The sequence below is a fragment of the Onthophagus taurus genome, chromosome 3 (genome assembly GCF_036711975.1).
Source record: "Onthophagus taurus isolate NC chromosome 3, IU_Otau_3.0, whole genome shotgun sequence".
Classification (NCBI taxonomy): Eukaryota; Metazoa; Arthropoda; class Insecta; order Coleoptera; family Scarabaeidae; genus Onthophagus; species Onthophagus taurus.
This window is the reverse complement of record NC_091968.1, coordinates 9,534,439-9,562,193: the sequence shown is the minus strand read 5'-3', so window position 1 is coordinate 9,562,193 and position 27,755 is coordinate 9,534,439. Positions and strand designations below refer to the sequence as shown.

The 27,755-nt window shown below is 36.4% G+C and overlaps 1 long non-coding RNA gene across 1 annotated transcript; it reads right to left on the bottom strand.

The window, feature by feature from the left end:
• Positions 1-11,832: 11,832 nt before the first annotated feature.
• Positions 11,833-26,903, bottom strand: LOC139429422 (uncharacterized). Its single transcript, XR_011640069.1, has 2 exons — positions 26,754-26,903; positions 11,833-19,920 (listed from the first exon to the last, which is right to left on the bottom strand). It is a non-coding gene; the product is annotated as an uncharacterized lncRNA (long non-coding RNA).
• Positions 26,904-27,755: the final 852 nt, after the last annotated feature.

Below are 27,755 nucleotides of genomic sequence, written 5' to 3'. Positions count from 1 at the left end.
TAGAGACAGAGCGTAAGCAATATACGTCTATTTAACCAACCAATGTCACGAAGTTTATCCGAAATACGAACATACTTTCGAATACCGTATACAAATCACCCTATCAATTGAGGCATGGTAAAGCGGAGCGCAGTAGGCAAAATGGGATAGAACCAGACAGCTGTTTAATATGTGAGATAATGACAGCTGTAAATGAGTCCATAACACACAAGTTTTCTACACTTTCACTGATTAAGATAGTAACATTATTAATACTAATTGTAAACTGTGGGTCAAGTGATTTGTTCACCAAAGAACAACCGTATAAAATTGTTTGAGACTTAGAAGGATACAAGTGGAGATTATACTTTAGTGTTATTTGATACAAATGATCCAAGTCACTATTTAGGTTTTGGAGAGCTGTTTGAAAGTTGTCCAGTACAAAAGACATATACAGCTGTGTATCATCAGCGTACATATGTCCCGTGCAGTACTTTAAGTCCTTTAATAACTTCGAAGTGTATATAGAAAACAACAAGGGTTCGAGAATCGACACTTGTGGTGCTCCTGCAAAAACAGGACGACGTTGAAAAAGGTTTTGCATCACCTTAACCATCTGAAACCTGTCATAAAGGTACCGCTTAAAAATAAAGAATATTATTTATATATTATTTAGAAGAATATTAAGTAAAGTATCGTGACTAACCGTATCAAACGCTTTACTGAAATCAAATAGTACGAGTATTGTATTTTTCCCTTATCTGTAGCAGTCAGTATGTCATCAGTGACCTTTATTAAAGCTGTGCAGCAGCTATGTCCTCCCCTAAAGCCCGACTGACAATATGGTAGGAAATCAATTCCCTCCAAAAACGCAAACAATTGTTTGTATATAACCCTCTTCAACACCTTTGATAACACCGGTAATATGCTTATTGGTCTAAGGTCCCGATAGGTAGTGGGATTGCTTACTTTAGGCAACGGAATAACGATTGCTTTCTGTCTTCCATTCGAAGGAAATAATACTGCTGGCATAAACCTAATACTGCCAATATAGGACTAGACTCTCATGGAAGAAGGCATAAGAATAGATATAGCATTGAAAAGCCTGAACACTGCTGGCGAATGACTAGATACTGCTGAGACAAGAGTCGATACTGTCAATAGAAGACTTGATTCCTGGAAAAAGTGTAAAAAGTGCTGGCAGAAGACTAAATAATACTGGCAGAAAACTAGATACTGATTGCATCTGTAATGTCATCAATAGTGAACGCGTTGGTAAGAAGTTGGCAGGCGGAGAGGAATCAACACTATCGGCAGAGAAGATGAACACTTTTTTTATAAATTTGACTAACAAAGCAAAAAATGATCACCATAATACACATCTATACGGTACTTTACTTCAAAACCATAAAATAGATAATAAAAGATCATTCTACTTTAAAGAAATAACGCCAATTGAAATCATAGATATTGTGCAATCCCTAAAAAACAAAAAACTAAAAAAAAAAAAACAAGTTGTCGATGTGATAGCGTCACCTCTATCCAAGGTTTTAAACAAATGAGTGAATGAAGGATGTTTTCCAAATGAAAAAAAAGATTTTCCAAAAAATCTACCAGTACACAAAAAAGGTGATAGCAATCAATGTGACAATTTCAGAATTTCAATCAATTTTAGGGCCCTTACTATTCATTATATATGTTAATGATTTGCCTGACACGGTCAATGAAGAAATTGGCTTATATGCGGACGATATTCTTATATGCATCAATCATCGTAAAAAGTAAAGACAAGCGTGAACTAAAACAGAAGTCTATCAATGCAATGTACGAAGCGCAGTTATGGTTTGAAAGTAATAATCTGCAACTAAATCACAATAAAACAGAAAACATAATATTCAGCACAAAAGCAGAAAATCGTGTCGGTAAGGCGAGGTTCCTCGGGTTACATCTCGATGGACGGCTGGATTGGCACCATCATATTGAGCCCTATCAAAGAAGTTATCAACAGCGGTTTTCACCATAAGACGTTTGAAAAGCATAGCTACACACCAAGCCGCCAAAATGTCGTATTTCAACCTCTTCCAGTCCGTGGCATCATACGGAATTCTATTCTGGGGACAGTCAACTGAGTTCCATAGAATATTTAAAATACAAAAGTCAGCAATTAGGGCTCTCTGTAATCTGCGACGGCGTGATAGCTGTAAGGAGTATTTCATTAGAGAAGAAGTACTTACCCTACCAAGTATATACATACATACGGTGTTAATGTACGTGTACGATAATAGGAATACTTTCCAAACACTCGGCGAATCACATAGTTATGCAACTAGATCTTGCTATCAACTTGCTACACCATATCACCGACTCTCAAGAACACAACAATCGATGGACTATTAGGGTCCAAAATTTTTCAACATAGTTTCATCCTCCATTGCGGCAATGTCAAGAAGTAAATTCAATATAATTATAAAAAAACACCTAATTGAAAGTGCATATTACTCTTTTGAGGAATTTATTAGGGAGGCAGTGAATGAGATTGATAAGAATTAACATTGACAATACATTTTTTTGTTTTTCTTGTTTGTGGACATTTTATTGTAAATTTGTTGTTACAGTAAATAAAGATATTTGTATTTGTATTTAAGAATAAGTACTCTAGGTCTAGTGTAGTGTAGTAGGTCTAGTGTTAGTTCTAGTGCTAGTGTTAGTTTTAGTTGTTAATCAGTGCTAGATTGTTTTATATTTTTATTGAACTAAAAGTTGAACAAACACGAGACCTAAAACTAGAATCATTCGGATTTAGCGTCTTAAGAGACGTACTGCATAAACCAGGTCTAGTGTTAGTTCTAGTTTTAACTAAAACTAGAATTAACTAATAAAGGACGCAAGTTCTTCATTCAAACAGTTAAAAGTACATATTAAAAATTTTTGATAAAACGGACTTTTGGCTATAACAGTTTTACTAAAATTTTCTTTATAAGTTTATGTCAGAAAAGAGAAAAAGATTGGTGGTAATTTTGTGCAGATGCACGTCGAAAAATTTCGTTATCTTAGAAACACAAGGAGCGTAAATCCCAAATGTACGTCGCAACTCGAATCCTGTGATATTTTCGACGTGGAAACCTCGTTCTTATTTGTCCTGTTAAATCTGTCGAATCGCTCGGATTTGTTCAAAACTTTTCAAGAAAATACCCACCAAAAAATATTATTTATATATTGAATAAACCATTTCGAAATTAAATTTTGTTGAAAATTGATGGGCCTTCCAAAATTGATTTTCAATTTTAAATTATTCATTCATAATAAATAATTTATTGTTATCATTTAACCGATTTAATTGTGTGCCAATCCACAGATAAATCAGGAATTATTTAATCCATCAAAAAGAATAATTAATGCTATTGGATTAAAACAAAACCTCGAATACAACTGTAACAATATCAACACTGAATTTTGATTAAAATAATCCTGATTTTAATCAATCATTTTTTTATCACTAAACTATTAGAAAATTCTCCCAACATCGATCACTCAAGTGACAGACACACTACTGTTGATGAATTTTTACGGTTCATATATAGGGGTTATCTAAATTGGGGTACCCCTCTTGAAATGTTAATTATCTGCGGTAGTCGTCGCGGAAACATTCGCGAAATTCAACCGAACGTTTATGTACGGGCCATTAGCACCGGTTTGGTCCACACGTTTCGACCCTTGGTTTCGACCGACATCAGGCACATTCCGCGCGTCGACTATAAATTACAAGCTCGCGGCCGCCATTTTGGACGCAGACACGTGTAAATAAACGCACGGACACACGTGCCAACATGTAAATTAACGCTCTGCGACCGAACGCTTATGTTTCGTATTCCGTTATAATCTGGGCAGATATTCCACCTACACATATTGTCCGTCAAACTTAACGTGTTAATTTCTTTCTCGAATGATTTTTTTGATTGAAAAATAAATTTGAAGTTAGAATATGTATGTATATAAAGATTGAAATGGTTTTTGTTTATTTTCTGGAGGAGCAGATGCGGAGATGAAGTCTTGACCTCGGAGACGAGGTCAACGTAGATTGGAATTTGGAGAATTTAATAAAAATGGGAACTTATTAAGAAAATATTTTCGTGAATATTTTATTTTTGTCTTCTAAAAATATGGGAGTTATTACTTTATAACTGGCTCCTCCACCAAAAATTTCTTAGAAAGCTGTAGATAATCCAGGATTCCAGAGATCTTGAGACGAATGTTAGAGTGGGATAACATTAAGAATTGAATTAGGACTGTGGTAGTCGTTGATGAGCTAGTCATAATATTTAAACTATGCTAGAATCAATTGAATTTATTCAATTGATGTCATCCTGATGAGATAATAATGAGGGATGTATAGAAAGATGTAGACTGTGATGTCCTGGAGGACGACAGAATAACCAGAAGTGACCCTGGCGCTATCCCACCATATTATAGCGAGTTGCCAAGGTCTGCTGCTATTGGTGGTAAAAATTTGGCGGGATACCGCCAGTGTCACTTCTGGTTATTCTGTGCCTTTGGTAACTCGCGATAAAATGGCGGATTTTAAATCGAGTTGACAAAAGTAGGTGCCGCCATCATTAAACGAGTCGACGTCAGAGTCATTTCTGGTTACCCTGTGCTATAGGTATCTGGGATGACCTGAAATGATATGGAAGGTTGCCCGAATTGACGAATCAATAGGGAGATGTTGATGTGTATAAAGATGATTTACAAGGATGCCCAAGATGATGTTAAAGATGACGATATTGGGAGATAACCAGGACAGTGTTGAAAGATGCCAGAAATGATACTGATGAGTGATGATTAAGGGATCTTTGGGACGAAGTTGGAGATGGCAGGGACGGCATAGTGTTGAGATGTACGAAGGTGATATAGAAAGATGTCCAAAACAATGATTAGCTAATTAAAAGTGCTAGGGTTGATAATAAAAGATAATCAAAACAATATAGAGCAGTTAGTATGCTAGGGATGTTGTTGAACTGTGATAGGAACGATATAATAGGATATCCAGGACGATGTCGAAGCGTATTACTATCAATATTAAATAATATTTGGGATTACTACTGGGAGTAGTGACAAAGATATTGAGAGATATAAGTACGAAGGCTTTCACAGCCGGTGTTAATGAAACTAAAACTAGAATTAATAGTAGCAATATTACTAGAACTAACACTAGACCTAGAAACTTTCGGGTTAAGCCGTGCGTCTTTTGAAAAAGTGTTTGACGTTTCGGATGCTATGTTGCAACCTACTTCAGAGACTAATTATTGTCTAATGTTCAAGTAAGTTGTTTGTGTCAAATTCGGGTGGAGAAGGTTTCGGTGAGTTTGCTAGCATCTTCCTATCAACTAGCAAAACAGCTTGCCAAGATTCTGTCTCCTTTTACAGGTAAAATGGAATCATATGTCAGAGATTCCACACATTTTGTAGAATCAATCAGGGGTATGAAGTTAGACCCCTGGATATGTTGGTAAGTTTCGAGGTGGATTTCTATTCACCAGAGTACCAGTCAAAGATGCTGTGGATGGTGTTCGCCAGAAACTCATTCTGGAGGGTTTGTCGAAGGATGTTCCAGGACTAGTGGAGTACTGCCTATCATCTAAATATTGTAGCTGGAAAGGAGAATTCCACGAGCAATGCGAAGGGGCAGCTATGAGATCACCTCTGTCACCTGTAATTGCCAATTTTTACATGGAAATGTTTGAAGAGGAAGCGTTAAAGAAGAGTCCACGGAAACCGAAGTTTTGGTTCCGTTACGTCGATGGCAGTTTCGTGATCTGACAAAGAGCTACTCCAAGAATTTCTAGATCGCCTTAACTCACAGCACCCCATGATAAAATTTACCATGGAAACGGAAACTGTAAAACAGTTATCTTTCTGGGATGTGTTGGTCACTAGGAAGACAGATGGGGGCATGGAACTGGGAGTATATCGAAAGAAGACGCTTACGAATACGTGAAGGCTTCATCTCATCACCAGCCACCACAGAGAAGGTCCGTGATTCAAGCCTTGTTCCAGCGAACAGAGAGGATATGTGATAAAGAAAACCTAAAGAAAGAAGAGAGTTTCCTACAAGATGTACTGCAGAAGAACGGCTATACAATAAGGGATATCCAACGAGCCATCAAACCACGCAAACAGAGGGAAGGCTCGGTAAGTCCAGCCGGTTTTATCTGCCTTCCTGATCTTTCAAGTGTGACGAGCGAATTCCGAGGTGTCTGAAGAAGAATGATATCGTGGTACGATACGGTATGGTCAGCAAAATACAAAACGCTCTTCTGATAGCCAAAGACAAATTAACCTCATTAAGGGAGCGGGAGTCTATCGGCTATCGTGAAGTTACGGGAAGTATTACATTGCCAAACTGGACGTAACATCGAATGCCGCATCAAAGAACACAAAAGCGACGTCCGACTGAATAAAATCCAACAATCTGCAGTCGTGGAGTATTGCCACAAAGGAGGACACACCATGGAGTTCAACAAAACTAAAGTTTTCGTATTAGTTGTCAAAATTTTTTCAGATCGTGGCATCCGAAACGTCAAACACTTTTTCAAAAGACGCAAGACTTAACCCGAAAGTTTCTAGGTCTGGTGTTAGTTCTAGTGATAGTGCTACTGTTAGTTCTAGTTTTAGGTTAATATTGAGAGATGTCCTGGAAAATGTTAACGGATATCGGGTCAGATGTCACAAGTTAACTTCATACATGTCACATTGTAAATTTTAACTTTATTTTCTACTATTTTTTTCACCAAAATGTTTGCCTGAGGCGCCCTACAATCTTTAATGCTTTCGTCGGCTTGTTTTGCGCCTTCTTGAATAGGTTGCAATCATTTAAAATTTTTGGAGTCAAATTTTCGCTCAATTTTGTTGTAGGTTGCAATTTTCAGAAAGTTATTTTATCATGATTCTTAAAAAAATCGACTAATAAAACTAGTAGTTTTCTTAGCTATCAAAAATTTTTTTTCCAATAAGTTTTTGTTTGCCACAAAAAAAAAGATAAAAAAAGGTTGGACAGAGAGGAAAGTCAGGGGCAAACAAAGAAAATAAACTGGAAAGAGACAGAAATCGGATAAAGATAGTGGTGAGTGATAAGTGAAGAAGGAGACTCAAAAGGAACAGGAAACGCAATAAAGATGCGCGATAGAAAAGAATACTGCAAATAGAAGAGATATTGGTCAGAAAGGTTTGAAACCGCCGTATCCATCTGGTTCCTTTTCTGCCCTTTCTACAGTCCCCTTCTGTGATCAGTCTTCCTGCTGTATTTTCTATTTGTTTCTTCCATTACCAATTGCCTTCCTTCCACTTTTTGTTATTTCCAGTCTCCTTCCTTTCAGTTGAGTCAATTTCATCTATTATCAGTCTCTTTCTAGCCTTTCTTCCATTCTACACATCTTCTTTCTGTACAATCTCTTTGGGCTATTAAAGTGTCCTTCTTGGCTTTATAGTCTTTGTTTAGTCTCGCGCTAGAATCAATAGAATTTATTCAAATCAACTGATCAACAATCATCCTGATGACATAATAATGAGGGATGTATAGAACGATGTAGACTGTGATGTCCTGGACGACGCTATCTATCTTGACCTGAGATGATATGGCATAGTGTTGAGATGTACTAAGGAAGAATAAGATAAGTGAAGAAGGAGACTCAAAAGAAACTGGAAACGCAATAAAGATGTTCGACAGAAAAGAATACTGCTAAATAGAAGAGACATTGGTCAGAAAAGTTTGAGACCGTCGTACCCATCTGATTCCTTTGTTGCTTTTGTAACCTCTTTCTACTGCCCCTTTCTCTGACCAGTCTTTCTGCAGTCTTTTCCATTTGTTTCTTCCATTACCAATTTCCTTCCTTCCACTTTTTGTTATTTCCAGTCTCTTTCCTTTCGGTTAAGTCAATTTTATCTATTATCAGTCTCTTTCTAGTCTTTTCTCCTTTCTGCTCATTTTCTTTCTTCTCCTTACGGATGTACAATCTCCTTGGGCTATTACCAGTCTCCTTCTTGGCTTCATAGTCTTTCTTTCGTCTTCTTTGTATTACCAATCTTATTCTTTCCTGTTTTTTTAATTTCTGCTATTATTAGTTAATTTCCAGTCTTTCTTCTTTCTGCCTATTCCCTCTCATCTCTATTCAATCTCTTTTTTGTCTTCAAGCTCCAGCTTGCATCTTCGAGATTCCGAAACATTACTAACGCTTTCATCGCCTGCATAGCAAATTATGCTTATCTTATCGTTTTTCATTTTGTACTCGTCCAGAAGTCTCTTCTAGTCTTTTCTCCTTTCTGTACATTTTCTTTCTTCTCCCTACGGTCACTGTACAGTCTCTTTGGGCTATTACTAGCCTTCTTCTTGGCTTTATAGTTTTTCTTTCGTCTTCTTTGTTTTACCAGTCTCATTCTTTTCTGTTTTTTTTAATTTCTGCTATTATTAGTTAATTTCCAGTCTTTCTTCTTTCTGTCTATTCCCTCTCATCTCTATTCAATCTCTTTTTTGTCGTCAAGCTCCAGCTTGCATCTTCGAGATTCTGAAACATTACTAACGATTTCATCGCCTGCATAGCAAATTATGTTTATCTTATCGTTTTTCATTTTGTACTCGTCCAGAAGTCTCTTTCTAGTCTTTTCTCCTTTCTGTACATTTTCTTTCTTCTCCCTACGGTCACTGTATAGTCTCATTGGGCCATTACCAGCCTCCTTCTTGGTTTCATAGTTTTTCTTTCGTCTCCTTTGTTTTACCAGTCTCATTCTTTTCTGTATTTTTAATTTCTGCTAGTATTAGTTAATTTCCAGTCTTTCTTCTTTCTGTCTATTCCCTCTCATCTCTATTCAATCTCTTTTTTGTCGTCAAGCTCCAGCTTGCATCTTCGAGATTCTGAAACATTACTAACGCTTTCATCACCTACATAACAAATTATGTTTATCTTATTGTTTCTCATTTTGTACTCATCCAGAAGCATCGCTGTGTACTTTAATCTTTGTTTTGTTATCTGTTTTTATCTCCTTAGCTAGCAGTATTATGATAATTACAATTTATTGATTAAATCATAATAATATTATCAATGACAATTAAAAATCGAAATAATCGTTAACAATTTACCGAACACAATGCGTTTCAAATTCCTTTATCAGGAATTATTGATACACGAACCAATTCAATTCTATTTAAACATAAACGAGATTCCATTTGGAAATTATTACCCAAGGATTAAACGAATTTTGGTGATAATCCTAATTTTCGAAATAAAAACGAGATATTAATCTAAATGGGTTTAATAACAATTCCATTTACACAGCCATATTGCAACGTATTCGGGTTTTCGTCGTCGTTCAAAATGGGACAAAGGTAATATTTCAAGCGTTCGCAATGGTCCCCGGGTGACATATTTAACGACAAATGAACTGAAATCTCTGTTTGGACGAAGGGAGCACGTACTGGGTTTTTGTGATGTATAAAACCATGGGTACCGGGGACGTCCTCTCTAAAAGAGAACCCGGTGAATGGTTCGGGAATCACCTTTATGGGTGCTCCCTTAAAGGATTTACTAGAATATTGAATTACTTTTGGGAGGCGCGGTTTTTGTTTGACCAACGTTTGCCAACAAGGGACAAAAGTGGGATTTACATACATGTTTTACAAGGAGGACGAAAATTGATTTTTTTAAGATATATTAACGAAATTTTTTTAGAAAGAATTTTGTATAAAAAAGTAAAATATTTTCTTGTGAGAAACTCTTTTAGGAAACCCTATAACCGTTCGCGCCAAGTTATCTCTGCAAAAATAACTCGGTTCGACTGGCGCGCGTGAAAAACGTTATCGTAGCCGTACAGGAAAGCTCCCTCCGAAAGTTTCAAGAAAAGGCAAACCCGGAAAACCGGGACCAGAAGGGCACCGTGTAAAATATATACCGTCCAATCGTATTGCATAGATCGCAACCCGTTCTTGTAATTGATTTTCTCTTACAGACTCCTTTCTTAAAGTTTTATTCAAGAGATTTTTTTTATTACAAATTAATTTATGGTGGAAATCGATTTAAAATCTTTCCCCAAGGATAATTAGAACAAACTAAGGTAAGTGAAATGTGGCAACGTTCCAACCTCATCGAGTATTAATTCGGTCGTGGAGAGAGGTCGGGGTATTAATTTTCAATTAATGAAACGCTCTCTCAACTCCTTTGGTTCGCCCCTTCTATTTCAACGGATTATCTTGGGGTTTTCCACGACTAGTTCCTCTGAAAATTACCTCTTTCGCTTTGACCTGATTAAAAATTTAAAGCCTTTCCGAGTAAATATTGAAAACGACTTGAACGAAAATCAAAACTGTAAAGTTTCAATAAAGTTGTTTTCGTGTTTCTTTGTAAATTCGTATGTTGATGTCGGAAATATCCGAAAACGTACACAGTTTAAAATCACTCAAGTTCACGGGGGGAAAAACAATGCCTGAGGAATCGATGAACGCGGGGCCAACGAGAAATCTATTTTCTTCGAGCCGATTCCCTCGGGAAATATCTCGTTTTCGAGGCGGTTTCCGCCTCTCTACGGAAAAAGGCGGTAGCGACTTCGTTCGTCCCGATGATGGAAGACCCACCCTACCCCAAAGAAGGGTACGATAAAATTGTCAGCATATTTCACACCCATTTTCGATTTAAAATAAACCTCAAATGTTTTTTATTTTCACTTAAATTAAGTTCAGAATTTTAAATTTTAACTTATAATAAAGTAGATACTACCAATATAAGACTAAATGTAGTTGGTAGATAATAATAATCTTTATTACCCCAACAGATGTAAGTCCCTTAACAAAGGTAATATTATAATAATTACAAAAATTATTTGAAGAAGGTGATAATACATGAACTAATTTAATAAGTATTATATAAACAAAATTAACACAATCTATTATCTACAAAATCGGCAAATCGGCAGCGCGCATGATTCTATTGATAGGCCCAATTGGTGTTACCCCTATGCGGTAATAAAGTCTTAGTGGTCCTGGACTCCATTCTTGGTACTCGAAAATTTAATCGACATAGGACTTCAGGTGCTGTCACACGGCCGAGCAGTAAGTTGTTTACAAACGAAGCGCACAGTTGCTGTCGTCTTGATTCGAGTGAACTAAGATCATATCGCTGAAGTAACGCATGATAGTATGAAAGAAGTAGCACTTTGATTACATTACTATTCAAGTATAATATCTAGTCTTTGACCTTAAAACCGTAAATGTTTGATCGATTCTTAATATAATATTCATCGTCATTATTTTTCCATACTATTTTGTTCACAAAAAAATGTTTATAGTTTTTGACTCTTTAAGAACATCTTTTAAAACAGGAGCAAAATATTCTTGACTTAACTTTTCATCCAAATTTTGTGTTTTCCAACTGGGTTTTTGTAACAGGAAAATCCCTATCTGCTGAATGAAACAATCATTCAACCAGTAGTTTTTCTTCATCATAATTTAAAAATGCTGGTGGGTCCATTTTTCTCTGCATTGGTGTTTTTCCTTTTACTTTATAAATAAGAGTTGACTTTGGTACATTAAACAACTTGGCAGCTTTTTCATAAGATAAACCCCTACTTCTTGCATCGAGAGCCATTTGAAGATCTTCTTCACTCTATTTAAACTTAGGCTTCGTTGTCATATTGCTAGTCATATTTGCTAAATTTTCCATATAAATTTTCCATTTTTTGATAATTGACCACTATAAGAGTCAGTGTTTGACCAACTTTTTATCCTTTTAATTGTACGGATTGATTACTGCTTCAGTGTGTTCAATTACTTTTATTGTTATAAAAAAGGTTTTAAAAAAAATAGAAAAGAACCAAACATTTACACTTATATTTATATTAGGCTTAAATATTTATAAAAATTTAAAATCGGTTAAAAAACTCAGTGTTTGTGTCCTATAAATGACCAAAGAAAAAATCAGTAACTGACCGCATATTTAAATTGATTGTATCTTACTTTTAAAATAATATAAATTTTGGTCAAATACTAAACAATTTAAACGGAAAGATACAAGTTTTAAAAACAGGTATTACACATTTTTCCATTTTATTAATCAAATATAAGTACTTGTGAGATTATAAAACAACCAATTCGTTTAGTATTTGACCGTTTGGTCAAACACTAATTTTTAATTAAATTTAGAACTACTAGTCTTTGACCGGCTTTATTTTAACATTTAATTAATTAAAGCGGTAATTTTTTAATATAACCAATAGAAAACATTATTAGATCACTGGCAAACAAAAAAAAACACCATACACGCAAAAACGGCTGAATAGTACTACCTTGTTTGGGCGAATTTCTAAACATAAAAATTACCATTTTTAGCACGATGTGAATAGGCCGGCAGTTAGCGCGAAATTAAACAACAAGAACTCAAGAACGGTATGATCGTGGACTTTTTGCGTAGTAGGAGAAGGAGAAGAGACTGGATTCATGGATAGATTTACATCTTTTTAGATATTCCTTGGATCCTTATTTTTTACATTTTTTTACAAAAACGGTCAAACACTGATCAACGGTCAATTACTGGCGTTTTACCCTATATTTAATATATTTCCTCTGCACCCGTTCTATTGCAGAGATGTTATTCTGAGCTGTTGGTGACCAGACAATTGCACAATACTCCAATTTATTTCTCACGAACGCTTTATAGAGAGTGGACACTGAGCTCAACCTGGCAAACTCGCAGCTGTGTCGAGTGATAAACCTGAGGACTTTCAGGGCATCAGAAGACATCAGAAGCTTACTTATGTGGCCGCTGAACAGCAGTTTACTGTCGAACCAAACCCCCAGATCCTTAATTTCAGACACACGTTCAAGACTTGTACCTTCCAGCCGATAATCATAATGAATAACTTTTCTTTGATTTGTATAAGTCATGATTTGACATTTTGTAACGTTCCATAAAAACCCATTTGTTTGGCACCATGAACACAACTTGGTCAAGTCCTCCTGCAAGCTGGTACAATCATTGTCCGATTCGATTGTTCTGGAAAGCTTCAGAGCGTCGGCATACATTAATGTTGAACTTTTGAACAAATTTGGCAATTCATTCACAAACATCCTAAACAGTAAAGGTTCTAAACATGAACCCTGTGGCACACCACTCGTGACCATTATTTGCTTCGACCTGATTCTGGACATCTCGACATATTGCGTTCGATTTGATAGGTACGATTTCAGAAGCAACGAAAGACCTAAATCGCAACCAAACTCCTTAATTTTTCGAAACAGAATATCATGGTCGTGTTGATCGAATGCGCTTGAAAAATCAGTGTAAATAACGTCCGTTTGTAAACGGCAATCTAAGCCTTCGCAAACGTTTTGAGTGAAAACTGTTAAATTGGTGGTAGTGGAACGGCCTTTGCAGAATCAGTGCTGTGCTGTTGATATTTGTGAATTTAGGTTAAATTCCATTTTCCTCATAATGATCTGTTCAAACAACTTAGCGAAATTGTTTATAATAGCAATGGGTCGGTAATTGGCGGCACAATGTCTATCACCTTTTTTAAAAATTGGACAAATTCTGCTCTGTTTCCAGACCGGGGGAAAGTATGATGCCTTAATAATCAAATTGAAAATATGGCGCAGAGGTGTTTGAAGAGGGATCGCACAGTCTCTGACAAAAAACCCGAATAACCGTTCGGGTCTGTTGTGGATAGAGCTTGCAATACCGGGATCTCGGGATCCCGAAAACCGGGATCCCGGACAATTTTTGTCCGGTGTTATAAACCGGTATTGATGGCAAAATACTGGTATTTCGGCATTGTTTTTATTTAGCGCCCTCGATGGCCGGGGGCGGCCGATGTCTTCGAAAACCGCCGTGCTAGTTTGAGGTTGTGCTGGAAAATGACGTAGAGGACTCGTATTTGTTATCTATTTTTTGTCCGTTCTAAGTTTACATTTTCAAGTGACATTTTTTGACGTTTCATTAAAAAAATGCTAGCCGGAAGCGACCGATTGAAAACGACCGTGTCTGTTTAGAGCTGTGCTGGAAAATGATGTTGACCAAACAGAAATTTGTTATCTATCTTATGTCCGTACTAACCTCATTTTTTCAAGTGACATTTTTTGATCAGTGGGAATACCATCTACAAGAAATATCATTTTGTACTCTGACAGAATGTTGAAGATAACGAAGACTCAACCTTTGATGACGACAACTTAATGTGCGTGTGCAATAAATTTGTCATACCTAACCAACAATAAAATAGTCTCTGCATACAACTATTTTTGGAGTTTTTACTCCATAATGGTGTTTCAGGTCAGTTTGATTCGTGTAATGTCCCACCAAGTATAACAGTAGTATGATAAGTCTGACAAACTACCAAGAGTCATTATGTTAAAGTTTCTTTCTTGAATCTGCACCTTTCCAGAAAATTCCAAAACAGGAATTGCACAGAGCTTCAGATGATGAAGTGTAATTTCATTTTTTGACGCGGCAGTGAAGTTGAACCTTTGGACCAAGTGAAAGACAACAAAACAATAATGGTATCCAGACCTTTAAGTTTATTGGTGCTTTGTACAGATTCCTAATATCTTTCCATTTTTTGATTATCTTTTCAGATTCTGTATCTTATGCTTTGTTGCCAATCTAAAAATATAGTGGGAATTAACCTGTTGTTAGTAGAGATGACGCCGCAGAGGGGAAGAATTCTTACAATTAGATATATTTAGTGATTGTAATTTAGTGAGTAAACTTTTTTATAGTAATACCGGTGTTAATACCTGTATCCCGGTTTGAAAAATTTTGAATACCGAATATTAATACCGGTATTGAGATTTTGGTCCGGTATTGCAAGCCCTAGTTGTGGATTTCGATTTAAAACTCCTGAGTGACGCCCACTATTCCTCTTTACTGATCTCAGATATTCCAAAGGTGATTGCATTATCAAAACTTTCGGAATTCATAATAACATTCCCCGGTAAATTGTAAGAACTAGCAAAATTAGAAGCAAATAGATCTACAATGTCTTTGGTGGCGGTCAGCATAGTATCGCATGCGCCATGCCAATGGGAAGGTAATGAATTTTGCGTGATGAATTTACAAGCGACCAAAACTTCTCTCGATCGGCATTTACATCTCTCTCCACAGAAGCGACATACGTTTGACGGTCCAGGCGGAAACGCAGTTTACATTCACGTCCATAACGGGAGTACATTTGACGGTGAATCTGTGCTTTAGTTTTTCTATACATTTTATGACAATGTTTTTTCTTGCTGAACAAGTGCCTTAGACCTTGGCTAAACCATGTTGGATGTTTAAATTCAATTATTTTACCACATTCCTTAGGGATGTACTCATCCAGTAATTCATAAAGAACTCTGTAAAAATGCTCACAAGTTAGCTCGTCGAAATGCATAGCTAGAATCTTGACGAATTTGATAACGACCCACATCCTCAGAAGGCATAGTCCATCGTAAGTGCAGGATGGTAACTATCTCTGCTGACAAGTTCAAATGAGGACTTAAATACGTCTAGTTGTACATCTGAAGAAACAAATACCAATTCGAGTGTGCGGTTCGTATTGTTTGTGACATGATTAAATTGATCTAGATTGTTGTAACTAGCGAAGTTATCAAGTAAACAACAAAAATCACAGCATGGCTCGGGATATTTTGGGATATTAAAATCACCAAGAAGAACAGCTCCAGACGACAAATCGAGAGCAGTTTCCAGATAAGACAGGAGAAGCTTATAACTCAAGCGGAGTAGCGGGTGGTATGTAGCAAAGAACCAATTTCAAACAGTAACCCGAAGTCTTAAAGCGAATCTTGGCAGAAACAAGATCAATGGTATCGACTGGAGAAGATAAGTTAAGACATAACACATCAGCGATCCTCGAGTCAACCTCCAGTAATATATCACCTCCACGACGTTCGCTGCATTCTGCTCTAACCATTGTGTAAGGATTAGGCAACACTTCATAATCAGGAACAGTATCTTTCAACCACGACTCAGACAATGCGATAATACTAAAGTCAGAAGCACAAACGGAGCTTACAAAATCTTTAAACATTTTGATAATAAAGTTGATACAGGCTCTGTTGGGTAGTATTCAATTTTTCTGACTGCTTGCTGATTTGCTTATAACTGGTATGCCATTCACATACTTGATTTTCTCCGAGCTCGGTATATCTAGCAAGCTCAGCACGAAGACTTCGATCATATAATTGCTCATTGGCTGTTCGATCACGATGAATGTAAATGCTACCTAGATTTCTTGATTTATTCTACAATGAATGGACGTCAGCCTTTCCAGTACAACCTTAATAAGTCTCGGCTTAGATTTTCTTGTTTGACTAGAACCCACCCCAACAGACGAAAACTGTGAACCCTCTTGATACGCATTGGGGAGGGAATTACTTCTTTAAAAATACATTGAATCCCATCCGTGAGAATGCTGTCATCCCTTTCAGGGACATTGGTTAAAATTACGTTAGTTGATCTGGGTTCCCGTTCGTTAATTTCATGTATTACATTGTTAATCAAGGAGTCCACTTCAGACGAGGGATGATTGGTCGAACTGTCATTCATATTATTAACTGAATCAGACAAAGACTGAACTATAGCACTCAGATCTTGAATGAGTGCCTTCAGTGCAGCTATAGGACTGTAACACTTAGCGCAATTGTCACATGTTCACTTAAAATTAGCTCTAGATCTCAATAATCTAGATTCGCTGGCGGGTGAACCCAAACATGCATTGGTAAAGCAACTATCGCAGACAAAACATTTCACAAAATCTTCGTCTTTACATTTAGTATTACAACATTTGCAAGCAGGCATTGCGGTCTGAAGTGAGTGAAAATTAGACAAAAATACAAAAAAAAGAGAGCCCTTCACTCCACGGGGTCCGACGTGAAGTCTTTTAAAGACAAGGAAAAACTGGACTGCGGTACGGATACACAAGGAGATAAAGAATACGTAGAAATATATAGAAATTATTCGTTGCTATAAAATATTTATCGGAAAAAACGTTAAATAACGCACTTACAAGCACAGATATCGATAAAGTCCTGATGAACCAAATAGAAATGCAGATTGTAGATGTTTCAGCAATAAAATAGTGCGAGGAATCACTCAAAAACCATAAAATACGAAGCACGATAAACGCACGTGTGCCGCTTCTTACAACGAGGTTTATGTATCGATACAGCAATGAACGATGCTAATAAATGACTGAGATACTGCTGACACAAGGTTGTACTTGCAGAAGACTAAATAGTGTTGGCAGAAGACTAAATAGTGTTGGCAGAAAACTAAATAGTACTGGCAGAAGACTAAATACTGCTTGTATAAGAATAAGCAGACTAGACTAGATACTAGATGCTAATGGAACACTAGATCAGTTGCTGGTAAAAGATTAGATACCATTAATAGAATACCAAATCTATTTTTAGACCACTCATTGCTTGTAAAAAGCTGATGGACTATCTATACTTTGTAATGAATCAAAATGAGAACGAGATATAATAATATTTTAAGTGGATTATAAGTCAACATTTATTATGATGAAATTTCCGTAATAAATGTCCAATTTAATTTTGTGACTTTTTTATTCATACAAAAGGTTGCATTTTTTCCCTTCTACGAGAAATGTTCGTCAATTTCTGTTGGGATACGAGGTAGAAAAAATAAAGAGAAATGGTCTCGGCAATGACAACGGACTATAAAATATCCCGAGGGATGAAATTTGAATGAACTGCGTCGGCACCCTAAAGCGAAAGGACCGGTTCTAATAAAAGGGGCATGTCGGTCCTGCGACACCCTCTACAAAGTTCCTGCGGGAGGGATCCTGCTGGGTTCGTTGAGGTGGGTCTTAAGACGCTCAGCAGGGAAGGCTCGGTTATAAAATCAAAACCATGGGTAGGAGAGGAAACTGAAAGAGGACGAGAACGTGCAACGTTTTCTAGACCGTATTTACATATGCATGTTTACTTCTCGATAAAAATGTCCTGCGGAACACTTTTAGGATTGGGAAAACCGAGGTTTTTCCTTTCGTAAGGAAAGTTCCACATGCAAACTTCCCACGCAGCGAGGAAGAATCCATCACGCGACTGTCGCATATTTTATGAGGCATTTACTTGAATTTATATGACATATTATCGTTCGGGACTCGAAAATTCTAGTAGACGGACGCCTCTGACGTTTCCTCTTACTTGATTCTTTTTTTTAAGGGTTTATTTTCTCTCAAATTCTTTTTAATTCAATTTTACCCCGCAAAATGTATGTTTTGATAAGAACTTCCCCAGTTTTCCCGTTTTACACTCGAACAGATTAACATTTCCATCTTTCAACGTCTGATTGTCAAAGGTAAATTTTCTCGACGTCTGCGTCGACATTTTAACTCCCCCAAGAACCACTTTAAAAATTTCAAACCCATTCGCAATCCTCAAGCGGTTACTGTCGTAAGAAAATTTCGCTTTGTTTAGTTTAAAATTTTCCGACGCAAAGGTGCCACAAAGAAATTTCTTGAGATAATAGGCACTCTTCCCTTTTGTACACCTCTCTACTCGCTAAATACACTAAGAACTGGGCGGCCGTAAACGTTAACGGCTAGAATTCCAAAACGCGTATCTTGAAACTTCCCTTATTATCCGCTGTTGTTCGCGAGGAAAACGCTAATTTAATCTGCAGGCGCCGTTCTTGGAGGTGGGCGGCTATTTCAACGACGACGAAATTCGTATAAATCCCTTTAGCGAACGTCTCACAAGATAGCGCGCTCGTTTAAAGCCGAGGTAAGAATTTCTAAATTCACCGGGTAGTTGGCTCTTAATATGCAAGAGATAACGGTCGTTAAATTTGAACAAAAAATGTTTCGCATTAAATTAAATCTGATAAATTTATGTTTAAATCGAATCGTAGATTTGCATCGTGTTGCGTCTGCACGATCGATTCCCAATTGGAAACCGCTCAAAACGTAATCCTTGAAACCCGAGGACGTTGTACGTAATTAAGGGTTGCAAAATGCGCACGTCGTAGTCGTCGCCTCGGCGAGCCCTTATCTTGACTTTATCGAACGGAACGAACGGGGTTGGTGGTAGAAAAGGAAACAGAACTCAGAGAGTGTGTGTCGTCTCAGCAGAGTCCCTCGGGAACGTGAACTAAGAAGATACCATCCGCTGTCAATATATGTCGTCTTCTTGGAATCTTCCCCTATCATTACGTCCCCCCGATGTCATCGTTTATCGGGGGACAAGAAGGGAGGAAAACCGATACGTTGCATTTCCCCCTTCCCTAATGACGCAAGCTTTCAGCATAAATTCCGATTTAGTATGAGTGATATCAGGTTATCTTCTTTATCGATTTTACAACTCTTCATAAATCCTGGGGATGTTACTTTTTTATTCTTGAGTGGAGGGGGCTAATTTCATTCGTCTTGTAATTTTTTTTCCATCTTTTCCTCATAACTGAACCAGCTGTAATTCGCAACTGTAGCCGTAAATAAGTCCGCGGAGATAAATTAGTGTTGAAAGTACGGGGAAAGGGGGATGGAAAAACAGAAGAAAAGGAGACCGTTGGGGTGTACTTATTTATAGCGCGATGTTTCCTTAGTGAACCGAAACACGTTCCGTTTTTAGTAAAAATTTATTGAAACGGATGTTTGACGTGCGAAAGGAGAACGAGAGTACTAGACGAGATTCAGATTTAGTTTTGGCGAACGTCCAATGGACTCACTACCCACTATTTGCTGGTGGTGGTGTTCCAGCATCGACTCCGGCCAAGTTATAAAAGTTAATCGCCGCGGTGATAACAATAAAGCCGACCCCCGGACGAATGGCTTTAATCCCGTGACGAATGGTTCAAGTTTTCCCATGAAACGGGATACGCTGTAATTATCGCTGCTCGGATTGCTTCTTTTATGTTACCCACAAAACTCGAAAGCTTTTTCTATCTACAAAAAAAAGATATATTATCGAAATAGAAACAACTACTAATTTACTCAAGTTTTTATTTGCATACTTTTTGATTACAGTTCTAGGTTTAGTGTTAGCTCTACGTTTATCGAAAATCGATTTTTTAGACATTAAATGATTTTTTTTTTAAGTGTTTACACTAATCAACACTATATCGTTTCTGTCAGATTAGATACTGTAGCCACAAGACTCGATATTATTAATAGAAGACTAGATCCTCCTCGTAAAAAGCAGAAACTTCTTGTAGAAGACTACATGAAACTGGTAGAAAATTAATCACCTAGATACTGCGAATGTAAGACCAGATACTATTACTATTAAAGCAGATTGGATCATCCTTATAAAAAAGTAAATACTGTTTGCAGAAGGCGCGCAATAGAATCGTTACACCAGAACACGCAAAGTATCTATGAGATACATTGGCTCAAAAATATACAAAAAGCTTTAACAAAAGTTGTTTGACTCACCACTTTTTATTATGTAAAATTACTCTCACTTATACAGATGTTCCATTTAAGCGTAACGGAAAGTATGTAGATTTTTTTTAAATGGAACATCCTATACATGTTATCATATTATGAATAGCATTAAATTTGTTTATCTACGACTGCTTGGATAAGTCATCATTACCGCACTCATTTGAGGTGATTTGAGTTACGTAATGAGGTTCATTACCGCACTGGTTTCATTACGTACCGCATTTTTAGCCCAATCAGAACAGACTTAATTTATTGAAACGAGCAACAATACAAAAGGAAAAGTGTTACCTATTTAAAGAAAACAATACTATTTATTATAAACATTAATTGTTATGTTTTTACATTTCGAAACACTTATTACAGATGAGAAAACATGTCGTTGAAACTGACAATTCAAAATTGTCAACAATCATTTCAAAATATTTTTATAAATGTCAAATAGACTTTTTTAAAGAAATTAATTTTTTAGTAATTTTTAGCAGTCGTAGATAAAATGATGTATATCACACGTGGGCTAGAGCATAATTACAGTACTCGTGTGATTACACGACTCGGTCTACGACCTCGTCGTGCAATTCTACACACTCGTACTGTAATAATGTTTCTAGCCCACTTGTAATATAAATAACTATTATACAACCGTATATGTTACTAACTCATAGCGATTCAATAGTTTTTCCAAAATGTATCCATTGCAGGATCTTTTTAAAAACGATGTAAAAACGACATTTTTTCCAATTTTGCCTTAAACTATGTCAAATAATATTCAAAGCCAGTAGATAAATGATAGTAACCAAAGATATTAGATACGCTATACAGCGTGTTCACAAAGCTTAGTTACTTTTGATGTTTTTCAAATAGCTTTTTCATAAGTTTTTTAAATGGAACATATTGTGTGCTGGTTGAATTGCCCATCAAGTTACCTTTAATTAATGATAAGTATGTCATATATCTAACTTTAGTAGTTTTCCTGATATTTAAAATTTAAAGAATAATGTGTAATAAAATATGCGTTATTGTACTTAATATTATATTCTATCTATTTTTATTAGTTTCTTTGTTCTTCCTTTTATTATTTGATTAATATTTTATAATGTAAAATAATTTTGCTCCGATATATCAGATTTTAATGCGACTTGGTACTTTATGAGATTTAAAAAGATGTAAGTAACAAAATATACAATTGTTCTGCCTTATAATTTACGACTTTAGAGAAAATAAGATGCACATGTTAAGAGATACCTCAAGATCTTTTATACCGCGCATTAATGCTTGTAGAAGAGAAAATGGGCGGCATTTTGAATAACTTCTAAGTATTAATTAAATTAATATCTACTTGTTGAGCAACGTTTAGTAACTGTTTATAGATTGTTGCTGCGTTTCATTCAAATAATTTAATAATTAAAAAAGGGATTTATTGTTCTGCCATTTAATTATATTTCTTGTATTTTTATCACGTTTTGATTATTTATTTATTAAAGTTTTTTTTTAATTGTATTTTAATATAATATTACTGATTTACAAATGACAGACAAACGAAAAAGAAAAAACAAAAAAAAGTGACAAAAAAGGACAGAATATATTTACATTCTGTCAGTTTTTTAAGTACAATAATGACATTTTATTACACATTTTTCTTTAAATTCTAAATATCAGGAAAACCATTAAAGCTAGACATATGACGTACTCACTTATCATTAATTAAAGGGAACTTGATGAGCAATTCAAATAGCACACAACATACAGGATGTTCCATTTAAAAAACTTAAAAAAAAGCCATTTGAAAAACACCAAAAGTGAGCTTTTTAAACACCCTGTATATTGTATCTTTGAATACTATCATCTACCTACTGGCTTTGAATATTGTCTGACGTAGTTTCAAGGCAAAATCGGAAAAAATTTCGTTTTTACATCGTTTTTAAAAAGATCCTGTAATGGGCACATTTTGGAAGAACAATTGAATATCTCCGGAACTATGACCGCTGTGAAACAGTAACATATACGGTTGTATAAACAAATTTAGTTGTATTCATAATGTGATGAAATATACAGGATGTTCCATTTAAATAAATTTATGTACTCTCCGTTACGCTTAAATGGAACATTCTGTATAAGTGAAAATAATTTTACGTAATAGAAAGTCATGAGTCAAACAACTTTTGTATAAAATATTTTTTTGTTTTTCAAACGGTTTAGTAACTATTTTCCTTTTCTGGTTATCAACTTCTACAGAAGGTACTGCATTTCTGTTTCTGTTTGGTACATTTCTGCTGAGCCGTTCTGCAGTTTGGTTAATTTTTTGTTGAAGTGCTGCAGGTCTTCCTGTTTTTCAGATGTTTGTTTATTTGTTCCTCACCCAACTTTTTGAGAAAACCTCATCGTTTGTCATGTGTTTCGCACAATTCATCGTTTGTATCAACACCTCCTTTCGTATGGTTGTAATAGGTTATGATTTCTGGTTTCGTTTTATCTCCTTTTGATGAATCAATTATTATTTGATCATAATGCATGCTAGACACAAGAATTACATATCTTTTAGCCTTTGGTATATAGGAAACAAGAGTGCACTTTTTCCTAAAACCAAAAATGCTTGAAGCAACCATATGCTTCGTTTCTAGAAAATTTTGTGAAATTTGTGGATTATTCTTTTTTACAGTTCCTACATAGCTGAGTCTGTAAGTTGTAAGCTCTTCACGCCGTATATTGGAACAGGTAAACATCAACAGGTTTGTTACTAACTGCAAAATGAGAATTTTTCGGTTACCTTTTAACTTTTCATGAATTGTCACATTTAGACCAACGGAATAATGCATTTTGTAATTTTCGGTGAAGATGGAGCCAATTTGTCCAACTTTTTTCTGGCTAATTTGGTGTCGCGATCGTCAAACCGTAAACCAATGGAGCCAAATGAGTGCTTTTATTTCAGATGCAGAAATTGAACGTGCATCTCTTTCAAGTGAAAATTTGGCCCTTTCTTGATCAATAAATTGATTTGTGTATCGCACAAGTATATCAATCATATTATCGCATACAAAGCATTGTCACGGTTCCATCGGAGTTTTTGCTGTCATTGCTGAAGCACTAACTCGACCAAGATTGTCATTGATGATGTTATGATTCTTGTTTTATACGGTCTTTTCTTTTTTTTGTTTTTGGTAAAAAAAATCGTTTAACTCTTAGTCACTATCCATACTTTGTTCTGACTTCGAACCACTATCGCTGGTTTCAGAAACGCCTTTAGCAACACCATCTTTGTCTCGCGCAATTGCTTCACTTTCATTGCCAACTTCATCATTTTCGTCGTCGGAATCAAACAGGTAGAAAAACAAACTTGGTAGGTTTGAATTTCCTCTCCATTGTTCAAGTTGAATGATTGCTATTGAAGTGACATGATCCTAAAACAATTTTTTGTTTGCTAACCTCAAATTTAACACATTTATTCGTATTATCTCAAAAATATCACAATTTAACTATTTAGTATAACAATCAAAAAACATGAGATGTTGAATTCAAAAATTGAATTATTTACTCGGAACCGCGCAATGTATTTAGTGGATACAAACTACCGCTGAAGGGTAAACTAGTTGATGAAATAGATGCACACTCATAGACCACATTCAGCACAGTGTTTTAGGAAGGTAACTCTTCTTTCCGGTACGAAACACACGATAACAACACGGTAATTAATAATAATAATAATAATAAGAATATTTATTGATGCATCTCAAAATAACAAAGATACAGTAAATAGAAATGAAAACAGAGTACACATAGAGGTCATCAAAAGGGGTTGAGTCAAGTTCTGCAAATAGGCGTATTGTTTTTCATCAACAATATTACCGAATTGACAAGATTACCGAATATAAGTACGAGTCTTGTATCTCACAGATATTGCGCGTGGTCGAGTGTTAAATACTACTGACATTAATACTACTGTCAATATAGGACCAGACTCTCATTCAAGAAGGCAGAAGAATAGATAACAATGAAAAACCTGAACACTGCTAGATACTACTGACACAAAAGTCGATGCTATCAATAAAAGACTTGATTCAATTGGAAAAAGTCTAAATAGTGCTAGCAGAAGTCTACACAGTACTGGCGGAAGACTAAATACTGCTTGAATAAGAATGAGTACTCCTCATAGATCACCAAATGCTGAACTAAGTCTTCAGGCGCACTCTTACTATGTAAAAATAACACTATACCTAGAAGTAGAATCATTTGGGTTTAGCCGCACGTCTTTCAAGACGGCTAAACCCGAATGATTCTAGGTCGTGTTGTTGATAGATTGTGTAGGTTAATGTTGGTTCTAGTGATAGAGTATTAAATTTGATCACTAGAACCAACTCTAGAGCTAGAAGGAGAATCATTCGGATTTAGCCGTCTTTAGAGACGTGCGGCTAAACCCAAATGATTCTAGTTCTAGGTCTAGTGTTAGTTCAAGTATTAGTTCGATAAAATTATCCAACATTATCTAGTGATAACTAGCGCTACCTACCACTGTCACTAGAAGCAATACTAGACCTAGAACTAGATTCTGGTTCTAGGGCTAGCGTTAGTTCAACTTTTAGTTCAATAAAAATATACAACAATCTAGCACTGAATACTAGTTAAAACTAGAATTAACAGTAGACCTACAACCCCCAAATGTTTCTAGTTCTAAATCTAGTGTTAGTTCTAGTTTTAGTTCGATAAAAATGTCCAACATAATATTATCTAGTGCTGAGTAGCGCTACCTAGCATTGTCACTAGAACTAATACTAGACCTAGAACTAGACACATTCGGGTTTAACCGTACATCTCTTAAGACGGCTAAACCCCAATGATTCTAGATTTAGGTTTAGTCTTAGTTCATCTTTTAATTCAATAAAAATATAGACCAATGTAGCACTGATTAACAACTAAAACTGACACTAGCACTAGAACTAGCTCTAAACCTAGAACTAGAAATATTCGGGTTTAGCCGTACGTCTGAAGACTTAGTTCAGCATTTGGTGATCTATGAGGAGTACTTATTCTTATGCAAGCAGTATCTAGTCTTGTGCCAGTACTATGTAGTCTTCTGCCAGCAGTTTTTAGACTTTTTTCAGTGGAATCAAGTATTCTATTAACAGTATCGACTCTTATGTCAGCAGTATCTTTTTTCATCGTTAAGTACAAAACTAAAAGAGATGATAGTTTAATCTTAATTTATAATGAAAGAAAGATCTTTTTGTAATCGAAAATCCGTTTTTTTTAGACATTAAATGATTTTTTTTTGTAAGTGTTCACACTAATCGAGACTATAATTCCATCCCATAAAACCCGACGTTTCTGCCGTTCGAGTCATCCTCACGACGCCGCATCTTACCAAGGAGACGTTCTCGTTTCTCTCTCCCGAGAGATGATCATAACAGTTTCCTTTAACGCTTGCCATAGCGGAACGGGTCATATCCGGTAACGCGGGGAAATAACTTTTGGCGGGCGATTTTGCACCTCATGCCACCCCACCCTCTACTCTCAAAATCCCTTTCTACCCAAACACTTCGTCGCCTTTACATTACATTGTGTGCATAGGGAAACTACGATCAATGTAAATCGATAACTAAATCGGTGTGTAAAGCAAGTCGAGAAGTTTAATTCGAATGAGTTTAGAATCGCAAGTGTGAGAGAGAGGGAAAACGTGAAGTTGATATCTTTGAGAGCGGTTGGCGGCGGGTGGTTTCCGGAAAGCGTGAAATGAGGAATGAATTTAAATTGAATCGGCAATTTCTAAACAGAGGCGGCGCGCGGACAGGACCACGATGGGGGCGCTCTACTAGAGTCGCTATTGACGGAATAAATTTAAAGCAAACAGGACTGAACGCCGAACGGCGTGTTTTCCCTTGTTTTAATTAAAGCGATAGTTCTCTGTTTGCAGGATCGCGATATCCGGCACACGCAAAATCGTTTTCTGGCTCAAAGCGACGCGTAGTTTTTCAATCCGCAAACAGCCGCGCGCTTTTGATGAGTTTTCCAGGACTACCCATAGTGGGCACCTCTTTCGACGTTTGTTATTGAATACAAACAATGCGGTTCGACGCATATATAATTTTCTTCACCATTAAAAATGATCACTTTTATCATAAATTTATTAATGGTATCACGGTGATCATTTTTATGTAAAATCAAATCGGGCTTGATTTCCTTTTCTGATCAGTTTTAACGGTTTTAGAAATGACCGATTCAATCAAAACGAAATTGGTAATTTCATGTGACCATAATTTTTCCTTTTTTTGGAAATTCATGCAATCGCTTTAATGTGCGGGTTTTGATTAATCATCATAGTACCAATTGGTAATCATACTTACTTTTGATGAGAATCTTTTTTAGTATTGGACGGTTCCAAATCATTGGCGCTTCTGCACTCAGTAGATGACCACAAATTAAAAAAACTGTTTTATAACAAAAACAGAATTGAACAATATAGACGTAGTTTAAGATGTCTATGGAACGGTAAGAGGTTTCAATCAGACGGCGACAGACGAAGATTGCTAACGCAATAACTGCCTCTCTTTGTGCCCCATCCAATTTCATATTCCCGTCGCATTGCGCCCTTCCTCTACACACGTATCTTCGCGAACGCCTCCGCCGCATTTATTATTCCCCTTATGTTTCTGCCGGCTTTGATGTGCCGCCCGCGTGGCACGTACATCGTAACTCGACGCCGAACTCTCCTCATCTCCTCCACCCACGCGCTTCCTAAGTTACCGGTTGCATATTTTCGTATCTTTTCAAAAATACGATCGAATAGAGCCTTCAAGATATGGGAGTGGCGAATCCAAAACCAATCGGTTAAACTCAATTTTGTTATTTAACCATTATAACGGCGTATTGATATTAATATACTCACATTGTAGGTTTTATTATACAAGTTGAGGTGGTCGATAATAAAACGACATAATCTGATGCCCGAACAGCACAATGCACTACAGCGGGATTGCGTCCTCGGGGGAGGCAGCATTGTGAAAAATGTTATAAAGTTTCATTTTCGCCCCGAGGGAAGAAAGCGTCGCGTCGTCGTTCCGAGAAGATAAGGAGCTAATAAAACGAGGGAGGGTGTTTCAACCCCCGATCGAAAAAACTACTACTTTTCCTACTCGACATAACACAACAGTTGAATTAAATAATAATATTGAAGTTTTTTTCGAACTTCCAGTTCAAAGCGACACATTTTTCATAATAATTTCTGGTGAAATTGTGAACGTAAGAGCATTAAACCTTCGCAGCGGGTTGGAAAGCACCGCAGTCGTCTTAAGGAGCTTTGTATTACGTCGGAAATAGGTGGAAATAAAGTGCACCACCCGTTGAGA